This window comes from Bos grunniens, chromosome 13, assembly GCF_055505025.1.
Source record: "Bos grunniens cultivar Pamir isolate PY7600 chromosome 13, Bosgru_T2T1.0, whole genome shotgun sequence".
Lineage (NCBI taxonomy): Eukaryota > Metazoa > Chordata > Mammalia > Artiodactyla > Bovidae > Bos > Bos grunniens.
Genome location: NC_141177.1, coordinates 59,644,054 through 59,650,452, shown reverse-complemented (window position 1 = coordinate 59,650,452; position 6,399 = coordinate 59,644,054). Strand labels below are relative to the sequence as shown.

Below are 6,399 nucleotides of genomic sequence, written 5' to 3'. Positions count from 1 at the left end.
TCCATGTTCTAGCTATTGTAAATAGTGCTGCAATGAACAATGGGATACATGTGTCTCTTTCAGTTTTGGATTCCTCAGGGAATATGCCTAGGAGTGGGATTGCTGGGTCATATAGTGGTTTTATTTCTAGTTTTTTAAGGGATCTCCATACCGTCTTCCATAGTGGCTCTATCAATTTACATTCCCACCAACAGTGCAAGAGTGTTCCCTTGCAGCATACCAGCAGAAACACCAGAACCCTGAAACTTCCCAGGTCTTTTGCTCTGGTGCCCACGAGAGCTCACAACATATTTTGGTGGTCACTTAAAATGTCCTGGAAGGAGGACAGATGAAGCACTCCTCAGCCCCCTTGTGTTCTTAATCTACCTCTCTTCGTCATTGGGCTGATCCTGGAGTTTGCCTTTGTACCTTTCCAGTCTCCCGACCTTGACTTTGATGTGAATTCTCAATGGGAGACAGTGTCCTCCAGGCTCACACACCCATAGTTCCCAGCTCTGTCTATAGCTTTGCTCTCAAGGCACGTCTCTGCAATTGCTCGTTGAACTGCTGTCTTCTCTGCCAGATGGTAAGCTCTATGAAGGCAGGGTCTGTTGCTGCCTTTCTCTCCCCAACAAAAGAGGTGCTTAAAAATATCTGATGACCAAATAAAGGAATGGCTGCCACCCTTGCTTTCTCAGAAGTCAGGAGGTCTATCTTCCCACCAGAGTTACAGTTCTTCACAATCTCCTAGAAAAAACATTACCACCTTCCCACATCAAGGAACCTTGGTCAAGTTCCTGTGCGTCTAGGTTGGAGGATGTTGGAGAAACACCAAACTGTTTCATCGGCAAAAAATTAACCAGCGCTGTAAGTCAGAGTCCAGACACTTGGGCCCTTAGCTTTGAGCAGAAGGGAGTTCATCTATGTCCAACAAGATAAAATTAGAGTTGGCTGCTGTCCACACTCTTTATTTAATGGTGTTATTCCAAGGGCTGACCCATCAGTCTCTGCATGTGGCAATAAAAATCATGGTTCTGAAGCCAGATTGCTGAGGTTGAAAATCAGCTTCATCATGGGACTTCTCTGGTGGTCTAATCATTAAGACCCCGCCTTGGATTGCAAAGGATGTGCTTCCAATCCCTCATCAGGGAACTAAGATCCCACATGCTTCAGAGGAACTAAGCCCATAAGCCACAACTAGAGAGTCTGTGCACCACAACGAAAGATCCTGCATGATGCAAGGAAGATCCCACGTGCCACAACTAAGACCCAACACAGCCAGATAAGTAGACAAATATACATTTTAAAAAAGAAGGAAAGAAAATCAGCTCCATCTCTTCTGCAGGTGTGACTTTGGGCAAATTACTTCCCTTGATTAACCTTAGTTTCCTTATCTGTGAAGTGGGGCTAAGACTGGCCTATCTCACAGGGTCCTCATAAGGATTTAAGCAGATAAACCTTGAAAAGTATGAAACAAAGTGCCTAGTACATAGCATGTACTATAAATCTGAAGATAGTAATTCTAGTACTCCAATTTTACGGTAACTAGCAGGGGGACCTCATGTGTTGGAACTCCCTGAAAGTGTGGCTGGTCTAGGTGAGACCCCTACATTATTTGCACACACATATACATACACATATACACACGCATGTGTACATACCAGTATACAATTGAGGAGCTAGAGTGCTTATTCTGGAAAACGGCTTAGCTAAACTAAGGGAAGCAAAGACATGCTTGTACTATGAGTCTATGACCTAACCAGGAAAATAAAAAGCAGAAATATTAACCTATTCCAAGAAAAAGCAATCTCCTTGGCTGCTGGCCCATGGAACTGCAGCAACCTCTGCCACCGTGGACATTACTCTCTGCTCTGGTGTTCCTTCTCAGCTGCTGTATAACACTGGACCTGGGAACACAGTTTTAACTGAATCGAATACATATCAGGGGCCCCAAGAAGTGAAAACGCAGTTAGTATCTTCCAGGGTGACATGGGCTTCTGGGTACTCATCTCTGGAGGCCAAAATACCCAAAGCTCAATGAAGAAAGATCTGTTCCATCTGGACAGGGGCTTAAAGAATTCCTCTGGGAGCATCTGGGCTATTTTTAGTGGGCACAGCAGCCTGGCCAACGCCATAGGGAGACCAGGAAGTGGCCCTTCATCCACTGCCCAGCCTCCCGGTGAGACAGGTCTCCTCTTTGCAAGTTCATGAGTATCAATGAGCCCAAACCACACGCGAAGGAGTCAGAACATATTGCAACAGCCAAAGTGCAAGTTGGCTCTTAAAACTTGGCCAAAGGAGCATATGATTCAAATGCTGGGGCCGAGGCTGGCGCTGCGCCTGAACCCAAAGGAGGACTGGAAGAAACCTTGGCTCCAACCCTTTGAGGATCAAGAGGAAAGGCTGGAGCAGGAGTGCAGAAGCTTCCATTACTGCCCTCGTCAACTCTGCCGACCAGGCATCTGGAAGTCAAAGTGGAGTGTGTGCTTCATCAAACAGAATCCACGAGAAAAGAGCCCAAAGCCCTCAGAAATATGCAGGCTGACTTGGCATTAATAAGAACATTATGAGGACTTCCCTGGCGGTCTAGTGGTTAAGGATCCACCCTCCAATGCAGGGGATCCGGGTTTGATCCCTGGTTGGGGAACTAAGACCCCACATGCCTCAGGGCAGCTAAACCTGTGAGCCACAACTCCTGAGCCCCTGCATCACTACCAGAGAGAACCCTGCATGACGGAATGCAGAGCCCACAAGCCGCAACTAAAGCTCGATGCAGCCAAAGAAATAAGTTTGAAAAAGCCCATTATATACATTAATATTTTTTTAAAAAAAGAACATCATGAACATTGAACAGCAATAATATTCTTTCATTCAATACATAATTTCTGGGCAATCACTGTAGGTCAGGCTCTGTGCTAGGCACTGGGAATAAGAAGGAAGAGGAAACAGTTCCTGATCTCAAGGGGTATATAGTGGCAGAGGGGTGTGTGAGTGTGTGTGTGTGTGTGTGTGTGTGTGTGTGTATGGTGGGGAGGCAGTGACAGAACAAGAACAAATCCCAATTTCAGTGTGGCATGTCATTTCACATCTCAAGAGTTTGTCCCTTTACATTGCCAGGGAGTGGTCTATAATTTGTTCTAGGCAGCTGTTGACAGCAAGTAGTGTGTTTTTAGTTTTCAGACTATTATGGAGAAAGCAGTTATGAACATTGCTGTCTTTATGTGGATGTCCATCTTCATTTCTCTTGGGTGAATACGTAGAAGCAGATTCTAGGTCATATGGTAAATCTATATTTAACTTCATGAGAAATTCACAAAGAGTTCTCCAAAGTAGCTGTACCACTTTGCATTTCTATCAGCTGTGTATGAGGGCCTTAGTTGCTTCATATCCTTGTCCACATTCGATATTGCCCATCTAAAAAAACTGTGGTTATTATGAGGATGGAGAGTGATAACCTTTTGTGGTTTTATTTGCATTTCCAATATGATCGATGATGGGTGTTTTCCCCCTTGTGTTTATCTGCCACCAGTATATCTTTGGTGAAGTGTCTGTTCAAATCTTTTGCCCATTTATAAAATCAGGTTGTCTTTGTCCTATTACTATTTTGTGAATTCTTTACAAATTCTGATCCACTTAATTCTAATTGCTTTTTGGTAGATTCCTTAGAGTTTTCTACAATGTATGTAACCATATAGCCAGTGGATGATATTTACATAGTGCTTCTGTGGCATGGATTTATCTTTTTACTCTCTTTTGTAAAATTTTTAGATAATTTAAAAATTGCCCTTTGCTTTTAACCTGCTCATATCTTTATATTACAGTCAGTTTCTTCTAGACAGGATATAGTTGGGTCTCTATTTTTCTTATCCAATCTGACAATCTCTATCTTTTAATGGAGTGCTTTTTTAAAAAAATTGCATTATACTTGATATATAACATATTAGTTTTAGGTGTACAACATAATGATTTGATCTATGTAATAATGGCTTGTTTAGACGATTTATATTCACTGTTATTATTGATGTGATTAGGTTTAAATTTACTACTTGGTCATTTGCTTTCCGTTGGTCCTAACCTATTCTTTGTCCTTGTTTCCCTTTGTTTCTTTATTCATCTGTAGTAGTTGAGTCTTTTCATGATTCTTTCTTATTTCCACTACTGGTTTACTTAGGGCTTCCCGTGTGCTGCTGCTGGTAAAGAAGCCACCTGCCAATGAGGGAAACATAAGAGACGCAGATTCAACCTCATAAGAGACGCAGATTCAATCCCTGGGTTGGGAAAATCCCCTGGAGAAGCACATGGCAACACACTCCACTATTTTTGCCTGGAGAATCCAGGGAGCCTGGTGGACTATACAGTCCATAGGGTTGTAAAGACTCAGACACAACTGAAGCAACTTGGCACACTGGCTTACTAGCTCTGTGTGTGCTCAGTCAGTCATTCGTGTCTGACTCTTTGCGACCCTGTGGACCATAGCCCGCTGGGTTTCTCTGTCCATGGGATTTTCCAGGCAAGAATACTGGAGTGGGTTGCCATTTCCTACTCTAGGGGATCTTCCTGACGCAGGGACTGAACCAGCATCTCCTGCGTCTCCTGCATTGGCAGAAAGAGTCTTTTATAACGTTGCCACTTGGGAAGCGCAGCTTACTAGCTGTATCTCCTTTAAACATTTTGTTAGTGGTTGCTCTAGGGTCATTTAAGTAATCACACTAGTCACAGTCTACCTTTAAATAATATTTCATCATTTCATGTGACTTGTAAGAACCTCACAACAGGACACCTCTGCCTTCTTCCTTTGGCCCTCTGCATTTGTTGTCACACATTTTGCTTCTGCACATTATAAACTCTTCACTTTATTATGTCTGCTTTACTCAGATATCTTTGAAAGAGATTAAGCAGGTGAAAGAACACTTTTGCATTTACCCACATGTTTACCATTTCTGGCATTATTCATTCCATTTTGTGGATTAAGATTTCCAGCTGTTATCATTTTCCTTCCTGAAGAGTTCTTTTCACATTTCTGCATTTCTGCTGGTCACAAATTTTTTGTTTTACCAGGAATGTCTGTCTTTCACCTTCTTTTTTCCTTTTTTCTTCCTTAGTATGGTATGATTACATTTATAACGTTGGAACATGCACATTTAAAATTGCATAGAGTGCTTGCTTCAGCTGCACATGGACTAAAATTGGAACCACACAGAGAAGATTGGCATGGTCGCTGCACAAGGATGACACAGAAACCCAGAAGCACGCAACATTTTTGTACATAATGCACTGAACTATATACTTCAAAGTGGTTAACACAGTAAATTTTATGTTATGCATATTTTATCACAATAAAAAATGCATAGAACTGGATCTAGAAATATACATACAAAACTGTTAATATTGACCTACTCCTGGGAAGAGGAGTTTGAGGTGATAGAGTTTAAATAACAGATACTTGGAATATTGACTAAAGCAGGCTCATTAACTTCAAATTTTGAGAAATCAGAAGAGACCTCAAGAATCTCAAGATTTTAAAAAAGAAGAAAACATAGTATAGTTCCCAAGTTGTTATTTTCATTTTGAAAAGAGGGCCCTGGTCATTGCAAAGAGGTGATCCTAGAAATAAGAACTGCAGCTGCTTGAGTCAGCGCTTCCTTTGTGAGTTGGATAAAAGCCAGAACTTGCAACGCTCTAAAACACACCTGGACCAGAACACAATGCCCTTGCAATGCTTGAGAACACAACTAGATAAAACTGCAGCCTCTTGAAAACCAAAGCGTGCTTTATGCAGCTCCTGTGTAGGGTATCACCCACAGGGCACACTGGGGATACAACAGGCTTCAAGTTATAACCCAGGAAAACCCGATATCAGTGGACAGAATGCTTAGTTAATATTAAAGTTAACTTGAGCTAAATTTTTAGAGTAATCAAAAGTTGCCTTAAAAAAAAAAAAAAAAAAAAACTCTTTCAATCTTTTTCCAAAGATTTTCTCTCTGCTTCTGATAATCCTTATCTTTCTTGTCCCACCCCAAGTGCCTAGGCATACATCATTTTGTTGGGCTTGAATTTAGCCCCACGCTCACAAAATTTTCACTTAAAATGATTAAACGTGTAGCCTGTGTTTCAGGGAAGTGAGGGAGTATCGGGGCAGTAAAGGGGGTTTCCTGGGATGCAGGAGGACTCTGGTTCAGTCAGAATCACTGCTGTGTTTCACAACACAGGTCAACACATTTTGAACTGACAATGACATTTCATCTAACTTCTTGGGTAATTTGGCTCCCTGACCTGTGCTGTCCTTAAACTAAACAGCAAGAGGGGATGGCTGAGTGCTGAGATTCGTGCCGTGTGTGTGTTTGAGGCTGGGAGATCTGCTCCCAGCTAATGACACCAGAGGTGTGAACCTGGCAGAGAGTGTGATCCACTTGCAGATGC

General features: G+C 42.2%; 1 non-coding gene across 1 annotated transcript; it reads left to right on the top strand.

Annotated features, from left to right (window-relative positions):
* Nucleotides 1–5,135: 5,135 nt before the first annotated feature.
* Nucleotides 5,136–5,241, top strand: LOC147361067 (U6 spliceosomal RNA). Its single transcript, XR_015140097.1, has one exon. It is a non-coding gene; the product is annotated as a U6 spliceosomal RNA (small nuclear RNA).
* The last annotated feature ends 1,158 nt before the right edge of the window (nucleotides 5,242–6,399 follow it).